The sequence below is a fragment of the Psammomys obesus genome, unplaced genomic scaffold, assembly GCF_907164565.1.
Source record: "Psammomys obesus unplaced genomic scaffold, mPsaObe1.curated_primary_1811, whole genome shotgun sequence".
Classification (NCBI taxonomy): Eukaryota; Metazoa; Chordata; class Mammalia; order Rodentia; family Muridae; genus Psammomys; species Psammomys obesus.
This window is the reverse complement of record NW_026596100.1, coordinates 11580682-11606940: the sequence shown is the minus strand read 5'-3', so window position 1 is coordinate 11606940 and position 26259 is coordinate 11580682.

Sequence of the window (26259 nt, the reverse complement as noted above, 5' to 3'; positions counted from 1 at the left end):
TCTCTATTTGGAATGAGACAGATCCCTGGGCATCCTTGAGGATTGAAGCAGCAGTAGCAGTCCCACACACCCCAGCTGAAATGTCAGACCAGTGAATGAAGATCTCTTACATAATAGTTTTACAGAGTCTACAGATGATTACATTCCCTTATTTCATTAAAACTGTATTAAAATATGAGAGGCGCTAAGGCAAGACCATTCAGCCAAGTTCAATAAGTCTTTGTAATTATAAGATTATATACATACATATATAATATACATAAATTAGATTATACATAGATTATAATATACATAAATAAAATATATAATATATATAAACAGATATATAATTATATGTTTTTCTTCACTAACTTTTAAGGGAATTTATCACGTATTATTTGGTAAAAAACAAAATAAAATAGTAGGAATATTTTGATGGGCATGTTTGAAATAGTTTCATATACTTACCTTGTTAACACTGAGTTTTCATTTATATTGGTTATGAAGCAGAGAGAGACAACATTCAAATTCATGAAAAAGATATTCTTGAGAGAATGGCATTGGTCGTATTAACACTTAACGAAGTCTTTGAAATCCAATCAGCTTGTTTTGATTGGTGGATACTATTTTTTAATTTTATTATTATTATTATTATTATTATTATTATTATTATTATTATTATTTACAATTAATTCACTTTACATCCCTGTTGTAGCACCCTCCCTTATCTACTCCCAGTCCCACCCTACCATTCTCTTTCTCCGCTATCCCTCTCCCCTAGCCCAATGATAGGGAAAGCCCCCTCCCCTACTGTCTAACCCTAGCCTATCAGGTCCCATCAGGACTGCCTGGATCCTCTTCCTCTGTGGGCTGGCTAGGTTGCCTCACCAGGAAGAAGTGATCAAGGAGTAGTCAACGGAGTTCATGTCAGAGACTGTCTCTTATCCCCTTACTAGGGAACACACACAGAGACTGAACTGTCTATGAGTTACATCTGAGCAAGGCTGTCTAGGCTCTCTCTATGCATGGTCTTTGATTGATGCATCAGTCTCTGCAGTCCCACTGGGCCCAGACCTAAAGAAGCTAACAACAAGGAGTACCCTACGGGAGATGCTTAATTCTCATTCAGAATGGAAAATAAGATAGGCACTGGAAACAGTAGAAGAGAGGGAATAGGATGGGAGCCTACCACAAATGTCTTCAAAAAGACCACCCAGCAGATGGAAGCAGATGTAGAGACTCATAGCCAAACTTTGGATAGAGCACAGGAAGTCTTATGGAAGAAGGGGGATATAGAGGAACTGGGAGGGTACAGGAGCTACATGAGGAGACCAACAAAGCCAAAAAAGAAAAAAAAAAAAAAAAAAAAAAGAAAGCTGCAAGATGCTATTTAGTCTTTGTACTTTCTTCTACATTTGGAATAAACTAGTGGACTTTGTAAGTTTCGCGGTTTGACTTCCGGTGGATTAAACAAACCAAACTGGCTCAAAATGTTTTATAAGTGTCAGATTGTAGGAGTTGTATCTAGTCCAAACTTGATATGAATGAACAATCCTTTACAACAAACAGAAGCTATGAACCCAAATATTTATTGGGTTTATGAGAATAATTGTCACATATTTACTAATATTTATTTAAATGATTGGGCACATCTCTACATCAGGAAGAACATGTTAGTACTAATGGGTAAATTAGTTAAAGCATGTCTGAAAGCAGCTGTTTTTCTTTTATTTTTTTTTTCTATAGGGATGTTGAATAGCCTTGGTGTTTCTTTATATGATAAAACATCATTATGCTGAAATTATGACCCTGAGAGTTTCTGCTTCTGTCACCAAAGCCATGTTCTGTAAGAAGAAAATGCAATTATTGTCGATTTGTTGATTAGGACATGTAAGACAAAATACCAAGGAAGTCTTTAACAAGGGTGACATTTTGGTAGATACTAAGAAATGGTAGAAATTGCCTTCAATATAATAATGGGCAGAAGGAGAAACCTCTCTTTTAGAAGGGTGAGAAGCTATAAAATAATATGTATTATGACAAATGTGTAACTTTCAGATGAAGTTTCTGATGAGAAACTCTAGGGAAAAAATGATGCTTAGATGCCATAAACATGTCAAGGTTAAACAAACAATAAAGATGTTGGATCCCAGAAAGCATGTCAAGAACTTTTCAACCATGAAGGAAAATAAAGTTTTGTCACTTCAGTAAAATTTGTGTAACTATGGATAATCATATTGTGTGAACTGAGCCAGTCTTTTAAAAAAATATTTATTTTATTTATTACAATTTATTCACTTTGTATCCCAGCTGTAGCTCCCTCCCTCATCCCCTCCTAATCTTGTCTTCCCTTCCTCTTCTACTCCCATGCCCTTTCTCTAGTCCACTGATAGGGGAGGTCCTCCTCCCCTTCCCTCTGACCCTAGCCTATCAGGTTTCATCAGGACTGGTTACATTGTCTTACTCTGTGGCCTGGTAAGGCTGCTTCCCCCTCAGGGGAAGGTGATCAAAGAGCCAGCCACTGAGTTCATGTCAGAGATAGTCCTGCTCCCCTTAGTGGGAACCCACTTGGATACTGAGTTGCCATGGGCTACATCTGTGCAGGAGTTTTAGGTTATATTCATGAATGGGCCTTGGTTGGAGTATCAGTTTCAGAAAGGACCCCTGTGCCCAGCTTTTTGGTTCTGTTGCTCTCCTTGTGGAGCTCATGTCCCCTTCAGGTCTTTCTATCTTCCCCTTCTTTCATAAGATTCCCTGCACTCTGCCCAAAGTTTGACTTTGAGTTTCAGCATCTGCTTTAATACCCTGCTGGGTATTAAAAAAACCCTCTAAGGTGACTCCTGTCCTACTCCCTGTATTTTCCTTCTTCTGATGTGTATCCTGTTTGCCTTTCTGAATGAGGATTGATCATCTTACCCAGGGTCCTCCTTCTTGCTTAGCTTCCTTAGGTGTACAGATTTTGTTATGGTTATCCTACATTTTGTCTAATATCCACTTATAAGTGAGTATATACCATGTGTGCCTTTCTGTTTCTGGGATACTTCACTCAGGCTAAGCTAGTTTTAACAAGACAAAGTTTGTTTTCTTTCTTTCATATGTGGGTCACAGGCTTTACATAAATTCATAAACTAATGTATGTATATATAACATGAAAATAGAAGCAAAACAGTCTGGAGGGAGTGTTGGGAGCTGTGACTCCAAGGGCCTGCTTTGATATTTAAATCTCGGCGGAGAGATGGCTTTTAGCAGGCCTTTACTAATGGCAGAGAAGAACTTGCAAGTCCATCTTCTTTTGTTTGTGACAGCAGGTGGGAAAGCTTGTGAGGGTCATACCTCTTCCTCAGGCTCCTTGTGGAAATTAACCCATTGTTCTGAGATGTTTTACTGGCTAAAAGAAACTCCTCACGAATAAAGAGGTCAGAGGGCTGGAGGCAGAGGAGGAGGCAGAGACTTGAGGCTTGCTGCTTGCTGCAGCAGCCTGCCTTTTGCTGTGGCTGTCGAGTCTGGACCTTTAAAAAGTTTCCTGTGTGCTGTGTGTTTATTTTATTAATTTTAATCCTCACTCCGGACTCAAGAACCGTTCGACTCTGCTGGCTGGCTCCGGCAAGGGAAAAAGGTGACTAAAGAGCAGAGGAGAGGTGAAAAGGGTCAATAGGGAATATTTTCAACAATCATTACATTGTTAAATAAAATGTCTTAATTATAACACAATAACATATGCAATGAAAATGTACAATGAAAAATTAAAAACTGCAATAAATATATTTCATAGTATAACTTAAGAAATTAAATTTTCTTCTCTTTTTCTCTTTCTTTCTTTCTTTCTTTCTTTCTTTGTTGAGTATGCTGTGTGTCTTTAATTGTTGTTCTTGCCTTATATCTATCGGCTCCTCTTTATTGATAAACCCATTTTCCTAAATTTTTTCCACCCCATGGGGGTAAAATTAATGGCTTCTTGGAATTATCATGATAAATCACATTTCAATAACACATTTTTGCTCTCTCCTGAAAATCTGATTTGAAGAACTAGGCTAATGGGTTATGCAAATCAAAGTTAGTCATAGTAAGGCAAAAAAAAATTTGCAATTCTAATAATTTGTTAGTGCCAGATGTTGAGCGCAACCTCTAAGAGCATTAAAGAAAATGAAGAAAATGAGAGGACCCCTGAAAAGTGGCACTGTGGCTGACGGAGAAACACCTGCTGGCAGAATGTAAGTCTGCTGACATAATGGATATTTCTTGTCTGTTACCATTTTTAGTTATTTCTCTCAATTTTAAGTCTATATGAATAGAATTCTTGGTTACATATCCTTCATACATGCTTCTTTGAGTTATGATACAGACTTAGAGACACAGGCATTACATTGCCTTATCATGATTGAATGTGATGGACTATTTGGTAAATGAATGTATTTTGAATGATATAAATTTTTAATTTAGAATTGAAAACATTTCTTAAAATTTGTTAGTTATTTTGGGTGCTCTAAGTTGCCTTGTTTTCTAATTGGTGAAATTATGAACTGTTAAATATGTGTCTATTTTACTTATATGTTGGTAATATATAAGACATAACCTTCCAACTTGAAAGTGAAGCTTAAATCCCAACTGAAAAAATAAATACATTTGATTAATACTACTATCATGTTGTTAAAAATTGTTTTTGATACTGAATTTCTCAGAACAATAAAAATGCATTTACAAGTCATTTTTCTGAAAGTTCTTATATAAACCTTAAGCTTCTATGGTTTGTTAGATGAGTCAATATCTTCATATAGAATCAACACATGCAAAGATATCAAGGATATAAAAATCTTTTAAATTATAACAATCAAATTCATTAGTCCTAAAGAATAACACCAAGAAAATTCTTCTTTGTGGACATTTCACTTTAAAATTATCTCAATTGTCTAGTTACGACTATTCCTTCACAGCACACATGACTGTCCTGTACTCCACCACCAACCCCAACATTCAAACTTACATGTTTCCATTTTCCTTCTAATATACCACATATTTCTCATAATCATTTGTCCTATCAATTGATATATAAATTGCTACCCAGAACTACCCTGGTATAGAGTAAATACTCCATGGATATTAGCAAAATAAATTGAACTTTTGTGTCATTTATGTAGGTAACTACATAATTTGAGGAGTGAACCAATTAACATCTAAATATTTTAAAATTTCACATTTATAAATACACTTGTGCCTGCACATACAAAAATGCATTTATTTAATGATTATACAAGAATCTTTTATTTTTCACATATGTCTGTCTTCAGGAAAATGATTCTTGCTATCTGGAAATCTGAAAATTACTAGAAGCTTTAATAGTTTGGTACGTACTATAATATTCTATATTTAATATTTTAGATTTATCCATATGTGTACACACACATGCACACATAAGACTAATTTGTTTCCATATATGCTGGAAGGAACGTTTTGACAGAAAAAAAATAGAGAATACATTATTACTTAGATGAACGATCTAGACTTATGTCTTAATAGAGAATCATTACAGTAATGTCTACAATTGAAGTTTTATCTCTACTTCTTGTTCATGTGACTACATATGATACTTGAAAATACAAGTAGTTAGAAGATAGTGATAGGTGATGAGTCAATAAGCATTTTCCATAAGTCACAAAATTGATTTAATTGGTAATTACAAATGACCTTTAGTTCTAAAAAAATATTTTTATTGATTCTTCATGAATTTCACATTATGCACCCTAATTCGTCACACTTTCCTCTCTCTTTCTATTCACCTCCATTCTTGCAACCTCTCCCCTAAAAGAAAAAAATAAAAATAAAAAAGAATAAAACCCCCACAGCCATCACTACCACCACCACCAAAAAACAAACAAAGAAACAAAACAAAACAAACAAAAGAATCTCATCATTGAAGCTGGTAGTGTGTTACAGAGCATACCATTTTGTCCACACTTCTTTACTTGCAAATGTTCCTTGCTATGAGTCATTGGTCTGGTTTAAGACCTCTGGCTTCTGCTACACTATCAATACTGGATCCTTACTGAGAGTCCTCTCAGATATCCTGTTGTTGTCCTGTGTTATGGAGATCTTGCAACTTTAGATCTGCAGAACTGGCCTCTTCACTGTTTGTAGCAGTGGGGTAGATGTTGGGATGGGCAAACTCAAGCCTTGGATCTGGGCCTGAGTGGTAGCTATGCTGGTCAGCCTGTTAGCTCTTCTACACCCACGCTACCATGGCCAGCTTTCCATCACTGCCCTCCCTGGCTAGCCCACCCAAGGCCACAGTTGAATCTTCCAATTGTTCATTAAAGAAACAATGTATTCTCTATTGTTTCTTTTGTCATAACCCTTCTTCCATCATCTGTGGAAGGGCCAGCTCTCCTGCCTTCTGTGCCAGTTTACCTGCACCCCCACCATCAGGGCCAGCTTTACTGTGCTGTCCAGAAGAGGGGAAGGACCTGCTCTTTTTTGGGCTACAGCCAGTGAAGGATGGGAAAAGTTCTTCCACTCTCATGACCTCTAAGTCAGCTTTCTTGCCTGTTGCAGATGGTCTGGGGCAGGGATTGGGGAGGGCATTTCTCCTGAGCTGTCAGTTGGAGACTTCACAGCAGATAAGGAGTGGGGTCAACTCTAATGTGGTTCCTGGAATAGTGCAAGGCCCTCTCTCCCAAGTGCTGCAGCTGGCAAGAGTGGACCCAGTTCTGAGTGCCCCAGCTGGTGAGGGGCTGGGTTAGCTCTGCACAGCCCTTAGACATCATCATAGTTCCAGGCAGAGGCTCAGAGTAGGGGTGTCTTCATGGCATTTGATGTTAATATGATACAGACTCTTGCTGCTGAATGGTTATGGACCCAGACATGGCCTTCAGAGGCAGCATGGGCTGGGATTTCATCATGGCCTTAGGTGGCAGTTCAGGGTGCTCACATCAGGCTATTTTTCTCCACTCCAGTTCTGCTTCTCTTCATAGTGTTCAAACCATTGGGCTTCTGTTTCTCCACTACATACTTGTGCATTTTAGTGGCTCCTGTTTTAGGTTGGCCTTGTAGCAGGTGGGCCTGTAGGTGTCTTCTACTCCCTTTAATTCTTTTTAATGTAGCTTTGTCATTTATCAAATTCCTGCTAGGCCACAGGGGAAGAGAACTTACTCAGTCCTGATGTGACTTAATGAGCTGGGGTGGATGAGTGGGGTATGGCCCCTTCTCCCCTTATCTGAGGAATAGGGGAAGGGGAAGGAGAAAGTGGGAGGGAATACTGGGAGAAGAGGAAGGAGGGGGCTACAATCAAGTTGTAAAGTGAATAAATAAATAAATTAATTAAAATATATGTATAAGAATAAAATATTAAATTCAGAGCTAGGAGAAATACAAAAAAGTATCTGAGATTCTACTTACAGATGAGATAACTGAGATCTAGAGAGGAATGAACTTGACAAAATGTCTTAGAGCAAATGTCAGCAAAGGGAGAAGCTGTTGATTTACCTTCTGAAATTTCTAGGACAATTTCTTAGAACTGATTCAATTTGTTAATCTACCTAATATGTCCTTGGCACCTGGAAGGTGTTTCTGCATTGGGGTATTTTGTTTCAGTGGGTCTGACTATTCAGAAAGAGGAATATTTGAACACAGCATTGGAAATACTATGTTGAGCAAAAATTTTCTACCAAACATTTTATAGTGGGATTCATTGTTTATGTTATATTTGAAATCAGGTTATAATTTCATCTCCACAATAACATATTCCTGGGTAAGTTTTATTAATTTTTTAAATAAACACCTGAAATGCACAAAAAAAAAAAAAACTGATTAGATTACAAACTCAATATGATTTGCTTAGGAACGAAAGCATTTTAATCACTCGTTAGACTTTACAGGCTTTTAATTTGTTTCCTGTTTATATACAGTAAAAACGAGTAAGTATAATACTTTATGGATTCACCAGCAATTAGGGTAGCAAGGTTGAACACACAGGCAGAGTCTGGAGAATACTTTTCACTGCTATGCAATCAACATTACATACACTCCTGTGGTGAATCAGAAGATCCCCAGCTCCTTCTATCAGGCGATTAGGATAGTGATGAATAAGATTTCTATTGTCTTTTGAAAAGGTATTTGATCATGCCTTAAAACAGTGGAAAGGAAGAAAAATATTCCTATTACACGGTATTTCAAATTGGTAAATGTAGCAGATATTTGACCTGACCTTCAAGGTAGCTTGGAAGGCACCTGCTGCCTTTTCCTCCCATATGTTAGGTGCCTCTGACTTTAAGAAACAGTGCTGCAATTATTTACTTGTTGCCACTGGTGTATTTTTCACACAAACATGGACAGATCCCTGATCCCTGACATCATACACTCTTTTTGTGTTTTTTTTTTCCTTGTCAAGTGTCTGGCAATTGCTTTCCTGAACATTATTAGCCTTGCGTTTTATTCTTCTGGAAGAAGTAAAGGTCAAACATCCCACTAGACTAGCAAAGTATTTTCAAATCAAGAAAATAAGATTCGACTAGCTTACAAAAGGGTGCAGTGTTTCATCTGCCAAATATCTGTTCACCAGAAGGTTCTTTTTTTTTCTGGTTTCTAACACCATGAGTACACAAAGTTTATTTGTCTTTTTTTAATTTTTTTTAAATGAAAGAGGAGAAAGAAAGAATATTACATTAATGGATATTGTAAAGACATAAAGCCTTAATTTTGCCAATAGCACATTGATTTAGTGGAATAGTTTTATGGGTTATCTCATGATATTTTATTTAATGCATAGGAATGTAAGTACACACAAGGTCAGAGCTGGCCCTGGTGGTGTGGGTGGAATAATTATAATGTTAGAGTTTTATAATATCATTTAAGAAAGCAAGATTCAACACAATAAAAAAATATTTTTTTTTTCTTAAAAGTTGGTTGTTGAAGTGTTCACCCATTTTTTAGTTGGGCTGTGCTTATTTTTGGTTGCTGTTGAAATGAGTTATTCATGTACTCTTCATCAGCACCTTAGCACACAGATAATTTGCAGATTTATTTTTATTCTGAAATTTGCCTTTTTTACTTTGCTTCGCATGTCCTTTGTTGTATAAAATGTTTCAGCTTAGGTTAAATCCATTATATCAGGGTTTTTGTTTGTTTGTTTGTTTGTTTCCTATTCTTGTGGTGTCGTGTCTAAGAAATCATTACCAAAGCTAGAACAACGGAGCATTTTAAAGATATATTTATTTTATTTTATTCTATCTATTTGTGTTTTTCCTACATGTATGTATGTAAATCATGAATGTATCTGGTGACAGCAGAGGTTAGAGAATTCCAGATTTTCTGGAATTGGAGTTGAACCTGGTTGAAAACCATCATGTGTGTGCTACGATGCTACGATCGATCTGAATCCTGGTCTTCTGCAAGAATTACTATTGTTCTTAACCACCAAGCAATCTTTTCAGTCCCCATGAAACAATTTTTTTTTGTATAGGGTTTTTATAGTTCCAGCTTTTAAATTTTCATACTTTGTACTCTTTATGATAAAATACGCAATGAGTGAAACTTAAGGTGGGGAGGTTTATTTGGGTTCACAGTGGGGACTACATTCCATCACTGTGGGGGAGTCAGGAGAGTAGGAGGTCTAGGAGGTTGTTCATATTGTGTCTGTAGTCCAGAAGCAGAGGGAGGAGGACGCACTTTCTCAGCTTTGTGTCTCCTTTTAATTCAGTCTAGGGCCCCAGTGCACAGAATGATGCTGCTCATAGTTATGGTGGACCTTCTCATTTCATCTTACCCAAGCTAGGTAGTCACCTGCCAGTATTCCCAGATCTTGCATTACTTTTTAAATATAATAGAAAGCAAGGTTGAAACATTTTATCAATAGCAAAACAGATTACAAGACTTGAAATAACGCATAATAAATTTCTCAAATTTCTTATCATGTGATACGATAACATCAATATAAAGATTTTAAAAACTATTTCTTCTTCCTATCTTTTTCCTACTATATATTCTGAAGTATAAAAATACATTCTGCTCAGTCCTTATAATGTTACTTGTAAATGTTTTCAAGCCTGTTTAGTATTGCAATTGTTTGCTCTTCCTTGGGGAAGACTCTACCTCCCAATCCCAACACTTCTTAGTTGCCTGTAGTGCTTTGTCTAAGGCTGAGGAATTCTAGGCCTTTTTGTCTTTCTCATGAGCATGTCTGTTGGTGTCATCTTTCTTCAGGTCATGTTTAAGCAGACATATTGGTAAGTTTTTGTGGGTGTAGCTTCTCTGACATTTCTAGAAGATGCAATCTCACAGAGAAAGTCCTGTTGTGACTCTTACAATCTTCCCAGATCCTATTCCACAATAATCTCCAAGCTTAACTTCAGAAATTGTGATATATATATATATATCACAATTTATGTATATATAAATATATATGAATTATATATAAACATATTTTATATATAAATTATATATATATATATATATTCTGATACATATATATATGTCAGAACTAGGATCTTCAAGTATTCATGATGCTGGGTCTGATCTAAAAGAACCCTTCCTTTAGTATTAGATTTTTGCAGTACCAGAAAATATCAGGTAAGCTTCCAAAGAAGGGAGGAAACCAATAGACCTATGTTGCTATGATACCTATAAACCACAAGAATCATCAACATGGCAAGATAACCCTAAGGGTGTAGTAGTGGCACACACCCTTTGGCAATAACCAATAGCTCTCTAAATGTACTTAAGGCCTGTTCAGCAAGAGGCATGCTTGGTATCAGATACTTTCTCAGCTCTCCAGGCCTGCTGAAATCACAGATCTTATAGAAGAAACTACAGTCAACACTTTACTAAACCAGCATAATCCCTAACTGCATTCTAAATATTTATCCTTATTCCCACAGTTAAGAGTAGCCCTCATCCCTCATCAAGGAATCTTCTCTTTGCAACAGACAGAGACTATTACAACAAAGCAAAATGAAGGTTACTTTTGAAATGCGGGAACTCCACAAGGAGAGCAACAGAACAAGATAATTTGAACACAGGGAACTTCCCAGAGACTCATACTCCAACCAAGGACTATTCGTGGAGATAACCTAGAACTCCTGCACAGATCTAGCCCATGGCAGTTCAGTGTCCAAGTGGGTTACATAGTAATGGGAAGAGGGACTGCCTCTGACATAATCTGATTGGCCTGCTCGTTAATCACCTCCCCCTGAGGGGGGAGCAACCTTACCAGGCCACAGTAGAGGACAATGCAGCCACTTTTGATGAGAACTGATAGACTAAGATCAAAAAGGAGAGGAGAACCTCCCCTATCAGTGGACTTGGGGAGTGGCATGCATGCAGAAAGGGGAGGGAGGGTAGGATCGGGAGGGGAGGAAGGAGGGGCTTATGGGGGGATACAAAATGAATAAAGTGTAATTAATAAAAAATTAAAAAAAAGAAATATGGTCATATCTGGGAATCTAGAAAATTGTGAACTTGATCTTAGATTCAAAGGTGCAGATCATATGTCAATCTCCTCAACAGAATCCTGGCTTGGTTGCTTGTGAGATGAGATGAGCAGTGCTATGTGAGTGAAGAGTGGGCTGGGCATTGCACAAGGCAAATAGAGCTGAAATGTTGATTCTGCCACCTGCTGGCTGTGTCCTTAGAAGCTTGTTATTTAATATTTTGGTTATATGAAAAATGAACACATTGTAGGCTTATCAGGACAGTACAAGGTAATTTCTGAGATTCCCTATCTGTATAGTACATGATCACTATATGCTACAAAGGCTTATAATGATCACATAATTTCATTCTAGATTTCCTCCCACATTGAAAATTTGCTGCCCTGCTTTGTTTGTTTGTTTGTTTGTTTTTTGTTTTTTTTCCTTTAAGGGAGAAAAAGTCATTTCTGTTTTTCTCCTCCCTGCTTAAACTGTAGGCATACATGGTTCTGTCCCCTAGAGTGCATTTCCTTTGTGGCTTGTCTGACATTTAACTCATATGGTTAGAGCAGCTAATTTTGATGCCTCTGAGCTTTGCTACTGTGTGTGCGTGTGTGTGTGTGTGTGTGTGTGTGTGTGTGTGTGTGTTGTGTTGTGTATCAGCTACAGACAGGGCTTAGTGAGTTTGTCTGTTCTGCTGCAATGGGACATGTTCTGCTTAGAGTCAAAGCCTCGATGTTATGGTGTATGGCTTGTATGAACATTTCTGTTTGCTTTTCTAGTAAAGACGTATGACAGCTAATTTCATATATTTTCCTCCTTAGGGGAGTAAATGTTTGTGGTTTGTAAGTAATTGATCCATGTAAGGTGAAAACTGGATGGTGTTTATTGGATGATTTGCTCTGAAGTTTCATGAGAAAGGATCAGCAGTATAGTGTTTTTTTCCCCTAAAACACTAGTGTGAGGTAACTTTATTTTCTTTATCTGAGAGATAAAGAGAATAGTTGCCAGGAGACAAAAATAAAACTTAGGGTACTAAACAAAAATGAAATTATCATGTTACCTCTAAAACAATGCAAATGAAAACGTTCACAGCAACATTCCCCAAATGGCTGGAGGTTTTCACTTGCTCAAACACACCAGGAAAGCCTATCGAGAAACCAAAGCAAGATATTTTATGCCTATAAGTAATTGGGAGATAAAAATACTTAAAACCTTGTTCAATCTCACTTTAAATGCACAAAAGAAGGAAACAGACTTCCCATTATTGCGGCTCCCAACTTGTCCTGCTTTGTTCAGTTTCTTAGAAGTGTTTGATTACTCTCCTTTCTGCCTAGATTTATGACTCAGTGTCTGTGATTTTTGTTTGTTTGTTTGTTTGTAATACTGATGGTATCTATCACTGGTCTTAGGGCTGATTCTATGAAAGTTGTCCAGAGCCAGCATCTTCCATTTTGCTATAGAAGAATGCTTTTAGTTATTCTTTGTTTCTAATGATCCACAGCTTGTTTACACAGAGTTTATCCATCCTAGGTTTGTTTGTTTCTTTCTTGCTTGCTTGCTTGCTTGCTTGCTTTCTTGCTTTCTTTCTCCTCATCCTCCTCTTCTTCCTGTTCTTTTTAACCAAAGATTATGAGCTGATGAAAGCTTCTGGACTTTCTTAACATATAAAAAATTCAATCCTTTGAAAAAGTATGTACTGACTTTCAATGAACTTTCACATCACTGTGTAGTGTAGAAAGCTAACATTTACTGATTAATTTTTTTGGGGGTGGCTATGGCTCGAATACTTTCACAGATAAGGCAAGAAATGTTTGATGTGAGTAGGCAAAGATAAAAAGGCAGCATGGGGTCTGGGTAACAGGATTATACTGATTTCTCTATATATTATCAGGTTACTGCTTCCTTTCCTTTCTTTTTGTTCTATTGAGGTTTGGCTAGCCTTGAACTCTGCAAGTCTGGATCATCCTTCTTTGACTTCCCATACACTGAGAGTACATCACCAGTCCCAGCAATTCTTTTTTTAATTAATTTTTTATTTTTTATATTAATTACAGTTTACTCACTTTGTATCCCAGCCATAGCCCCTCCCTCATTCCCTCCCAGTCCTCTATGTCCTCGCATTCCCCTCTCCAAGTCCACTGATAGGGAGGTCCTCCTCCACTTCCATCTGACCATAGCTTATAAGGTCTCATCAGGACTGGTTCCAGCAGTTCTTTTTAATAAAATAAAATTTAATAAAATTTAAATAAAATGCTGTTTCTACCAGATTGATCACTGCTTTATTAATCTGATCACCTTATTGGTGACATTTAATGTTTTGATTCCTTTACTTCCTTTTTTCTTTCCCTTCTTTTTTCTTTCCCTTCCTCCTTCCTTCCTCTCCTCCTTCTTACTGTTTTATGTTTAAAGAAGGAAGGATTTGTTGTTCTACCTTGAAGATATGTTATATGAAGCAGGCTGCATTAAGAAAGCTGGCAACCAAGTATTTCCTGGAATCTTAGCATTCAAACAACTATAATACTCAACTTTATTTAAAACACTTATAATTGATTCATAAAATCAGCTGATAATACTTGTCATTAAGTCTGATTCTCTAACTTAACATAAAGAACATTTATATAAACATTTATATCCTTACATTTCACCATTAATTTTAAGAACTGCAATTATATCAATTGAAACAAGAATCTGCTAAACTTCAATGAACATGATTATTACTTGCTGTAACTTTCTTTAATTAAAAAAAACTTAAATCAATTCATAGAAACAAATATCAAATGTCTATTGGGACATAATGTGATGTTTTTGTACACATATACATTGTATTTTTAAATTAGGGTAAACATTGCTGTATCTTCAAACATTTATCATTCATATACACTAAAAACATTAAAACCTTTTCAGTACATTGTCATTAGAGTCACCATACTGTGCAACACCACACTAGAACACCTTACTAATTCTTGTAGTAACTGACTAGTGCAGTATTTTATTTTTCTCATTTTACTGATGATAAAGTTTAATCTCTGGAAATTTAGGTAATTTATCCAAGGCCATACTGTAGTTTAAGAAGCAGGGACTTAAAGCCATATACTCTGGAGCCAAACCTGAAACTATTTCCTCTGTTGAACTGCTTCCACAGATTTTGTATGTTAGAGAATATTTGAAGCCCTAAGGAAGTAGAGACTTCAAATAGAGACCAGACCTATATCTCTTCATTCTGGTCAATTCTCTGCTCCCACACTAATGTTAGATTATTCCTTATTATATAGATTACAAGGCCTGAATTCATAGATTTTTAGATTTACTATATATAACTAAAGGCTCCATGATTTTACATGAAGAAATTGGTTGTGTATATTTCTATTTTTATGCAGAAATACCTATGAAAAGAAGATTTACAGTAAGTAAGATATTTAAATATCACTAGTCTCAAAGTTTTAAGAAAATGACATAAAAGAATACTAGCCTAACAAACTTTCTTCTCTTCTCTCTAATCATATTGACAATGCTACTGATAAAGGGAACTTAGGATATATCGGCTGTAAACTGCAAAGCGGCATTTTCAAACTCTTTAAAATATACACTATTATAAATTTCATTAAAGGAACTTTGCACAATGAGTTTTGACCATATTTATTCCCTCCCACAACTTCTCCTAGACCATCCAACTCTCCATTCTTTCTTTTTTCACTCATCAATTTGTGCTACTCCTTTATTCATGCATTTGTGATCTACTAATGAAGTGTGGTCATGGATAAGATTCATAAATCTATACCTGACAGGGACTAATATATAAAGAACTCAAGAAGTTGAAGAGCCACAAATCAATTAATCCAATTAAAAAATGAGGTGCAAAGCTAAACAGAGAATTCTCAAGAGAGGAATATGGAATGGCAGAGAAATACTTAAAGAAATGCTCAACATCTTTAGTCAAGAGGGACATTTCACCTTACACCCATCAGAATGGCTAAGATAAAAAACTCAAGTGACAACACATGCTAGAGAGGATGTGGAAAAACCCTCCTCCACTGCTGGTGGGAATGTCCATTTGTACAGCCACTTTGGAAATCAATCTGGTGCTTTCTCAGAGAATTAAGAATAGCACTACCTCAAGATCCAGCTATAGTACTCCTAAGCATGAATCCAAAATATGTTCAAGTATACAACAAGAATATTTGCTCATTCATGTTAGTAGCAGCTTTATTTGTAGTAGATAGCATCTGGAAACAACCCAAATGTTCCTCAACTGAGGAATGGATACAGAAATTGTGGTACATTTACACAATGGAATAGTACTCAGCAATTAAAAACAAGTAAATCATGAAATTTGCAGGCAAATGGTGGGAACTAGAAAAGATCATCCTGAGTGAGATATCCCAGAAGCAGAAAGACGCACATGGTATATATTCACTTATAAGTGGATATTAGACCTAATAATAGAAGGTGAACATATTAAAATCTGTACACCTAAAGAAGTTAAGCAAGAAGGGTAAGATGGGTAAGATGATCAATGCTCACTTAGAAAGGCAAACAGGATAACATCAGAAGAAGGAGAAAACAGAGAGCAGAACAGAAGCCTACTATGGAGGGTCTCTGAAAGACTCTAACAAGCAGGGTATCAAAGCAGATACTGAGACTCATAGCCAAACTTTGGGCAGAATGCAGGAATCTTAGGAAAGAAAGGGGGAGATAGAAAGACCTGGAGGGGACAGGAGCTCCACAAGGAGAGCAACAGAACCGAAAAGTCTGTGCACAGGGCCCTTTTCTGAGACTGATACTCCAACCAAAGACAATTCATGAAGATAACCTAGAACCCCTGTTGACATGTAGCCCATGGCAGCTCAGTCTTCAAATGTGTTTCCTAGTAAGGGGAATGGGGACTGTCTCTGACATGAACTCAGTGACTGGCTCTTTAATCACCTCCCGCTGAGGGGGAAGCAGCCTTACCAGGCCAAAGAGGAAAACAATGTGGCCAGTCCTGATGATACCTGATAAGCTAGCATTAGAGGGAAGAGGAGGAGGACCTCCCTATCTTGAAGAGGCATGGGAGGAGATGAGGAAGGGAGGGTGGAATTGGGAGAGAATGAGGGAGGGGCTACAGTTGGGATACAAAATGAATAAACTGTAATTAATATATATTTAAAGTAAAAATTTAATAAAAAACAACAAAAAATAAATTTCAAAAAATATAATAAAATATAAAATTCTAATTAACCTTTTGCAATGTTTTAGCTCTTTTTCAAGTTTCAACAACATTGCAATATCTTGCATCCTCTGTACCTAAACTGACACAGTAATGTTATCTGTGTCTAAAAAAGTTGCTGTCTGTCTCATCAGAATTGAGTCATGTTCTGCCCTTCTTTTGTTTGACCTGTTTTTGCTCTTACTGCCTGCATAATTCCTAGTAAATGGATTACACTTCTTGTACTTTGATATATCTTAGCTTACAAAGATTCAACTTTTAAATGTTATTGACACTACAACCATAACGTACCCAGACCTCAGTTGTGAGCAGGAGTAAAATGAAGTGAAATTTCAACTTTTGCTAGTTAACAGATTCTCAGTTATATTAGAGGAAGGATGAGTACATATTGTATAACACTAAGCTTGGGAATTATCTAGGCCTTTCTATAACTATGCATTATGTACCTTCCATTAAATGAGAATAATTTCTAGTCGGCAATAGCAGTTCTCATGACTCATTTGAAACTAAAAGTGGAATGAAATTAAGCTATTTGTCATTATCAAATGATGTACTTTTGTTGTTTAAATTTAGTTTAATGCACCCCAAAATGTTTTTTTTCTTTATTAATTACACTTTATTCACTTTGTATCTGCCCTGTCGTTCCTTGCCTCCTCCCATCCCAATCCCTCCCTTCTTCCACCCTCTGCATGCATGCCCCTCCCCAAGCCCACTGATAGGGGAGGTCTTCTTTTCCTTCTTTCTGATCCTAGTCAATTAGGTCTCATCAGGAGTGGATACAGTGTCTTCTTCTGTGGCTTGGTAATGCTGCTTCCACCTCAGGGGGAGGTAATTAAAGAGCAGGCCAATCAGTACATGTCAGAGACAGTCCCTGTTCCTATTACAATGGAACCCACTTGGATACTGAACTGCCATGGGCTACATCTGTGCAGGGGTCTTAGGTTATCTCCATGCATAGACCTTGGTTGGAGTATCAGTCTCAGGAAAAACCCCTGTGCTCAGAATTTTGGTTCTGTTGCTCTCCTTGTGGAGTTCCTGTCCTCTCCAGATCTTACTGTTTCCCACTTCTTTCATTAGATTCCCACAACTCTGTCCAAAGGTTGCTCATAAGTCTCAGCACCTGCATTGATAGTCTGCAAGGCAGAGCCTTTCACAGGTCCTCTGTGTCAGGCTCCTGACTTGTTCCCTCTTTTCTCCTTCTTCTGATGTCCAGCCTCTTTGCTCTTCTGGATAGGAACTGAGCATTTTAGCAAGAGTCCTCCCTCTTGATTAGTTTCTTTAGGTGTACAGATATTAGTAGGTTTATCCTATATTATATGTCTATATGAGTGAGTATATAACATGTGTGTCTTTCTGCTTCTGGGATAGCTCACTCAGGATGATCTTTTCCAGATCTCACCATTTACCTGCAAATTTCATGATTTACTTGTTTTTTTATTGCTGAGTAATATTCCATTGTGTAGATGTACCACAATTTGTGCATCCATTCCTCCACTGAGGGGCATTTGGGCTGTTTCCAGCTTCTGGCTATTACAAATAAGGCTGCTACAAACATGGTTGAGCAAATGTCCTTATTGTGTACTTGAAACTCTTTTGGATATATTCCTAGGAGTGGTATAGCTGGATCTTAAGGAAGTGCTATTCCTAATTGTCTGAGAAAGTGCCAGATTGCTTTCCAGATTGGTTGTACAAGTTTACATTCCCACCAGCAGTGGAGGAGGGTTCCCCTTTCTCCACAACCTTTTCAGCATGTGTTGTCTCTTGGGTTTTTGCTCTTAACCATTCTGATGGGTGTAAAGTGAAATCTTAAGGTCGTTTTGATTTGCATTTCCCTGATGGCTATTGAGGTTGAGCATTGCTTTAAGTATTCCTCTGCCATTCGATATTCCTTTATTAAGAATTCTCTGTTTAGCTATGTACTCCATTTTTAAATTGGATTACTTGTTTTTTTGCTGTTTAACTTCTTTAGTTCTTTATATATACTGGATATTAGCCCTCTGTCAGATAGAAGGTTGGTGAAGATCCTTTCCCAATCTGTAGGCTGTCGTTTTATTCTGATGACAGTGTCCTTTGCTTTACAGAGGCTTTTCAGTTTCATGAGGTCCCATTTATCGATTGTTGCTCTTAGAGCCTGTGCTGTTTGTGTTCTGTTCAGGAAGTTGTCTCCTGTGCCAATGAGCTCAAGGCTCTTCAATCTTCTTGTATCTGTTGAGACTTGCTTTGTGACCAACTATATGGTGTATTTTGGAGAAGGTTCCATGAGATGCTGAGAAGAAAGTAAATTCTTTTGTGTTTGGGTGAAAGGTTCTGTAGATGTCTGTGAGGTCCATTTGATTCATGACCTCCGTCAGAGTTATTGTTTCTTTGTTTAATTTCTGTTTTGTTGACCTGTCCTTTGTTGAGAGAGGGGTGTTGAAGTCCCCCACTATTAATGTGTGGGGGTCTATGTATGGTTTAAGTTTTATTAAAGGTTCTTTTGCAAATGTGGGTGCCCTTGCCTCTGAGGCATAGATGTTCAGGATTGTGATATCTTCGTGGTGGATTTTTTCCTTGATGTGTATGAAGTGTCTTTCTCTATCTCTTTTGATTGATTTTGGTTGAAAATCTATTTTATTAGATATTAGAATGGCTACTCCTGCTTGCTTCTTGGGTCCATTTGCTTGGAAAACCGTCTTCCAGCCCTTTACTCTCAGGTAATGTCTACTTTTGTGATTTAGGTGTGTTTCTTGTATGCAACAATTTGTTGGGTCTTGTTTATGAATGCATTCTGTTAGTCTGTGTCTTTTTATTGGAAAATTGAGTCCATTGATGTTGAGAGAGATTAATGACCAGTGGCTGTTAGATCCTTTGATATTGATGTTGGCTATGGTAGTGTGTGTGTTTGGCTACTTTTTGTTTTGCTGTAGTTAGGATATTTATTTCCTGTGTTTTCTTGAAAGTACTTAGTTTTCTTGGGTGTATTTTTCCTTCTAGTATCTTTTGTAACACTGGATTTGTGTGTAGGTATTGTTGAAATATTTTTTTTTAGTTGAATATCTTGTTTTCTCCGTCTATGAGGACTGAGAGTTTTGCTGGTTACAGTGACCTAGGCTGACATCTGTGTTCTCTTAGGGCCTGCATGATATCCATCCAGGCTCTTCTGGCTTTCATAGTTTCTGTTGAGAAGTCAGGTGTGATTCTGATCAGTTTGCACTTATATGTTACTTGGCCTTTTTCCCTTGCAGCTTTTAGTATTTTTACTTTGTTCTGTATACTTACTGTTTGGATTATTATGTGATGGGAGGATTTTCTTTTATGGTCTAATTTATTAGGTGTTCTGTAGGCCTCTTGTATTCTTATAGGCCTCTCCTTTAACTTGGGGAAATTTTCTTCAATGATTTGTTGAAAATATTTTCTGGGTCTTGGAGGAGGGAATCTTCTTTTTCGTTTATTCCTATTATTCTTACGTGTTTTTTTTTTTTAATGTTGTCTTGAATTTCTTGGATGGTCTGTGTCAGGAACTTTTTAGATTTATTATTTTCTTTGAGGGATACATCGATTTCTTCCATTGTATCTTCCACACCTGAGATTCTTTCTTCCATCTCTTGTAGTCTGTTGGTTATGCTTACCTCTGTAGTTCCTGTTTTCTTTTCTAGGTTCTCCCTCTACCTGAGTTCCTCCATTTGTATTTTCTTTAATTTTTCCAATTCTATCTTCAGATCTTGAGCCGTTTCATTGATTTCCTTCACCTGACTGTATTTTCCTTCAATTCCTTCAGCTGTTTGTTTGAACATTCCTCTGTTTCTTTTATTTCTTTCAGTGATTTAATCATTTTCTCTCTGAATGCCACAAACTGGCTGCATCTTCCTGTATTTCTTTACGGATGACCATAATTTCCTTTATTACATTTTCCCCTAATTCTTTATGCATTTTATTTGCTTCCTCCTTTAACCTCTTCATATGCATAGATGTAAGGTCATCTTCTTGAATATCACTTTTGTTAGGGTGTTCAGGGCTACTTGCCCCTGGATAACTGGGTTCTGGAGATGCCATATTGCTTTGCCTTTTGTTGGTTGTGCTTTTTTGCTGGCCTCTACCCATCTCTCTGTCTCAGGTGTTGTCTGTTAATTTCTGGTGCCTGCTGGGTCCTGGGGTGGGGAGAATCCAGTTGGTGGGTTTCTTAAGTTCTCCTCTGCTTTTTCGGTATGGTCAACTGAATAGTGGTGCTTCTCAGGAATTGTCACAGTTCACTTCAAGTGTATGGACCCATGTGGTAACTGTGGTGTTCAGGAAGGCTCTCCTCTCATCAGGACAGGTCCTAGTGATGGCTGCCCTGCTGCTGGGTTTCTTGCTCTGAATTAAGTGAGCAGTAGCTGTTGCTCTTAAGGTGTAATTGTTGGGTGCAGCCCTCTTAAAGAACCAGGGATTCCCACAGTTTTGTCAATTTAGCTAGGGATAACTGGTGGAGCCTTGGAGCAGTATCTGAGGGCTGCTGTAATGGCTCTCTGGTTTTTGTAGGTCTGAGCATGCAGCTATGTGCCCCAGTGCCCTAACAGTACTCAATAATGGCGGGTGAGCACAGCGCTCATGCCTGCAGTAGAAGGCTAGAGCCTAGAGTCTGCATGAATCCAGAAAATCTTTTGGAGCTGGGTGTCCTGACCGTTGGACCTGATGATCCCCTCAATGTGGGGTTTCCTCCTGACAGGGACACCCAGTCTTTGCTTTGGGGACAGCCATTCTGTCTGTGGTGGCGAGTAGAACCCACAGGCACAGACTTACATGGCTCTGCCTTTCTGCCTTTGGGGGATTGGGTGCCTGGGAGTCTGTCAAAACTGGGTAATTTTTCCTGAGACCTTTTCGGGGTGGTGGTATTGGCTGAGTGCTCTGAGATCAGACCAGCCGTTCCCCTCCCTGTGGGTTTGCACCTGATGTCTCTGGTGCCCTGGGGCTCACAGTTCTATCTGAGGCAGCGAATCAGGTGCCCAGGCAGGGCTCTGTGCAGGCGCCTGGGTCCCCGGCTCTGGCTCTGGTCTGGCTCCTGGGTGTCTGCAGAATCCCGAGTCTTTTCCAGGGATTGTTGGGGTGATCTAAGGTTGGTCCCAATCGTTTCCTGCACCGTGGGGTTATCTCTCGACTGGAAATCTCAGTCTCTGATGTTTTCGTGCCCACAGTTCAGTCTGGGAGAGTGATCAGGGCACGCTGGCGTGTGGCTCTGGGCTGGAGACCAAGCGCCTGGCAGAACCGGGATCTCTTCTGTGGTTTAGCTGGATGAGTTAAAGCTGATTGAATCTCCCACTGTGGGGTATCCTCTCACCTGGGAAACACAATCACTTGTGTTTTAGGGCCACGAGTTCTGATTGCTGGTCACTGTGCTGAACCTGTTGTGCTGCTGCTCAGAATGAGAGTCCTCCCGGTGCCGCCATCTTGCCGAATCCCAAAAATGTTTTTTGAACGGATTTGTAGAAACTCTACTAAAGTAGAAAGAATTGGGGCAGTAATCTAGACACCTAGGGAAAAATAATTTAAAAATTACCTTAGAGAAAATAATTAAAAAAAAAAACTAATCTTAAAAATTAGCAGCAATGTATAGGAATAAAATTTAAAATAACAGAAAAAATAATTTATTTGCATTTTAGAAGGCTGGACAAACTAATTGCTGATAATGAAAACATCATGCTGAGTCATTATAGCTTTGCGTTGTTCATTTGTATTATGTACCAGGAGCAAAGATTTAGAACAATCTGTGCAAATGGGTTTCTTTTTCTTAGAACCTTAAGATAGAATTGAAACAGTACTTGGCTTCATAGCACGTTTTATTTCTCACTGAGTCTTGTAGTGATAGATATGGTTAAAGCTATTTCATCTCTCAGACTATGAGCTCAAGCAAGTATTTATTTGAAAAGCCAGTTGCCGGTTGCTGCGTAGGCAATCACTGATTGAAACTCACAGTGTTGACTTAAACTTTCAGCACAAGAATTTTGAATATTTGTTCCTGAGCAGGTGCAACTTTTGTGCAGATAAGTCTTTGAAACAAGCATGTTACACCATTTTATGTTTGTCAGTTATGCGACTTACCCTCTGCTTTGAAATATAGGCTTTGATTTTTGATGATTTTTAGCTGAGTAGTGGAGAGAATGTCTGCCTCTAGAGTTTGCAGGAAGGCAGAGTTTACACTTTGCATATTTGTTTGGTGCTGTACTGAATGATATGCTCCAATGCATCACGTTGGAAATGCCTACTACATCATCGGAAGGCTAATTCACTTATCTTCCTTTTGCTTATGGCAATGCATATGCATACCTTAACAATGTTTGGGTAATACTCCTTTTTTTGAAGGAAGAAAACAGCTTTCTTAAATATATATATATATATAAATTTAAGAAAGCTGTTTTCTTAAATTTCATATATATATATATATATATATATTTAAATAATAAAGTAAATATATATATACACACGTATATATCATACTCTCCTTCTGAATGACAGTGTTACTTATCTTTCTGACAAATGCAGTCCCAAAGTGTCAGAATAGATATTCAGGCTGATGGAAGATAAGAAAATAGAAACAGTGAAGAATGACTTAATTGCTCTATTCCTGGGTGCCGGGGCATTTTTAGAGCCAGAATCTGATTAACAATCTTTGGAGACACCAGTGAAGCTGGATTTTGTCCTCTGCTATGCTCCTGTCCTTGATTTCACCAATCTTTTGCGGATAGATTTCCCCGGGAATGAAGTCTCTAGACTTTCCTGTATTTCCTTTCAAATGAGAACTGTAGGTGTGTAGCATTGTGAAAATGCAGTAAGCTAATTTCTGCCTAGAGGATAAGAGGAGACACAGACTCCATGGTAACATGGTTCTGTTAAATTGTGGTAGTGAGTTGCACAACAACACAAAGAACTATCATTAAGATTATTGCTCAGAGTGGGATGGGAACATGTCTTTTTAATGTAGGATAAACACATTCTGATGACTGAGGAGACTCTCACAGGAACAAAGATTATGAAGGCTGTAAATTTCCACCATACCCAATGTTATGCACAGCGAGGGCTCCGAGAAGAATTTCTTCTGAATGAAAAAATACATGCAGTAATATCAGTGATTTGCCAATTGTATTATTCCAATATATTAAAATGTTTGTTCTTTTTCTATTTTGCTTTCTTTTTAAATTTAATTTTATTTTTACAACTTATTCATTATATATCTCTATTGAAGCCCCCTTCCTCAATTCCTCTCAATTCCACCCTCACTCTCTTTTGCCCCCATCCTCTTCACCTAGTCCACTGAAAGGGGGAGTTCTCCTTCTCTGCCATCTGCCCATAGCTTATCAAGTCTCATCAGGACTGCATGGATCCTTTCCTTCTGTTGCCTGGCAAGGCCACACGACCAGGGGCATATGATCAAAGAGCAGGCAACCGAGTTCATGACAGAGGCAGCCCCTGCTCTTCTCTCTCAGAGATCCACATGCAGACTGAGCTGCCAATCGGCTATATCTGAGCAGAGATTCTAGGTCCTCTCCATGCAGGGTTCTTGGTTGGTGTATCAGTCTCTACAGAACTGCTTGGACTCAGATAGTTTAGCTTTGTTTGTCTCTTTGTGGGGCTTCTTTCCCCTCCATGTCAGTCTATTCCCCCTTCTTCCATAAGAATCCCTGCACTCTGTCCTAATTTTGGCTGTGAGTCTCATCATCTGCTTTGATACCCTGTTGGGTTGAGCCTTTTGGAGGACCCTCTAGAGTAGGATCCCATCCTGTTTCCGCTCTTGAACCATTTCTGGTGTCTGTCCTGTTTGCCATTCTGAAGGAGATTTAAGCGTCCTCCCTAGTGTTTAGCTTCTTTAGGTCTGTAGATTTTAGTACAGCTATCCTACATTATACGGCTAAAATCTGTTTATAAGAGAATGTATATCATGCCTGTCTTTCTGTTTCTGGGTTAAGTCACTCAAGACTATTTTCTTTTAGTTCCATCCATTTGCCTGAAAATTTCATTATTTCCCCTTTTAATAGCTAAATAGTATTCCACTATGTAAATGTGCCACAATTTCATTTGAGGGACATCTAGGTTATTTCCAGATTCTGGCTATTATGAATAAAGCTGCTATGAACATAGTTGAACAAATGTCCTTATTGAATGGTGGGGCATTTTTTGAGTATATGCCCAGGAGGGGTATAGCTGGATCTTGAGATAGTGCTATTCACAGTGTTTGAGAGAGTACCAGATTAATTTCCAAAGTGGTTATACAAATTTGCACTCCCATCAGCAATGGAGGAGGGTTCCCCTTTCTCCACATCCTCTCCAGCATATGTTGTCACTTGAGTTTTATAAAAATGATATTTCAAAAAGAGAGAAGCCCGTTAAAAAATATCAAATTGTAGCTAAGCTTATTTTATAGATATTATCTTTAGAGCAGTCAGAAGTCAGAACAGTCAAATTGGTACAATTTGAAGGACATAACTTGTGATTTCCTGGGATAATAACATGATGACATTATTTAGATGCTCAGATGCACAGGGGTAAGGGGAGAAACACATGCTTTCTTTAAGCAATGCATGCTCCTAAAGGCAGCTTTATGCAAAGTCACCATACAATTCAATTAAAGGTGAGATGCTCACTAGGTCTATCCATGTAATCACATCATTTTCCTTTTTCCTATTGTGACTAATCTTTATTAGTTATATACAAATGGTTTTGATCATCAGGAAGAAAATCAGAAGATTAAAATAAAAGCATGTTGAAATCATTGTTTATGCCAAAGCCTTTTCTTCTACTCATCCAAGACTGGCTTACATATTCAGGGAGTGTTAGTGATGAAGGAATTCACTGATGTCCAGTCTGCCTTAGATATTCCACAGAGCACCTGGGTGCATTATTCAGGGCTTGACAGTAAGAGAACATGGAGGCTCACTTGGATTGATTTATGTTCACATAAGCACACAAAGAGCATTGACTTTGGCTTCTTAACCAAGACAGACTCAATTCTATTATTTGGATGGATTATTTCCTTTTAAGCTTTTGTTCTCTGATATGTTCATCTATAATGATGCAAACCATAGCATTCAAACTCAAAAAAAAATTGATAGTAGAAAAGGTACTATACATGTCTGCTTACAAGACAGGGGGCACAGTCTTACTTTTTCTTCCTTTATTCTTCCTTTTTCTTTACTTTCCTTTCACTTTGGGATCATTCACATATATATTTTTACTATAAATATTTTCTAGAGGTAATTTTATCTATTTGATATTGTTATAATTTATTTAGCTAAAAGGTTAATTTTGTAGTCTTTCTAGACATATAAAAGTATGATAGTTTATGCTTTGTTCCTTTTCAAATATTGTACAAACAAAATAAAGAACTATGGATTTACTGGCAGTATATTTTAGGACTTATATTTTGAGGAACAGAGGACACACATCAACTCCTCCTTACAGGTTAAGCTTTCTTTTCTATGAGATATAATAAAGATTAAAAACTCCTCTGTGATATATTCTAAACATTGAAATCATAGTTGAAATTTTGCAGTAACCCTAAGATCATAAAAGTGTAACAATTAAGTGACAATAAAATACTTTATCAAATCTCCTAAATCTAAAATATTGATATTATGCACCATTTTCAGAAAAATCATTTTATTTTATTTTTTATTTTTTTCATTTTGTTAACTCTGTGTCCCAGCTGTATCCCGCTCCCTCATTCCC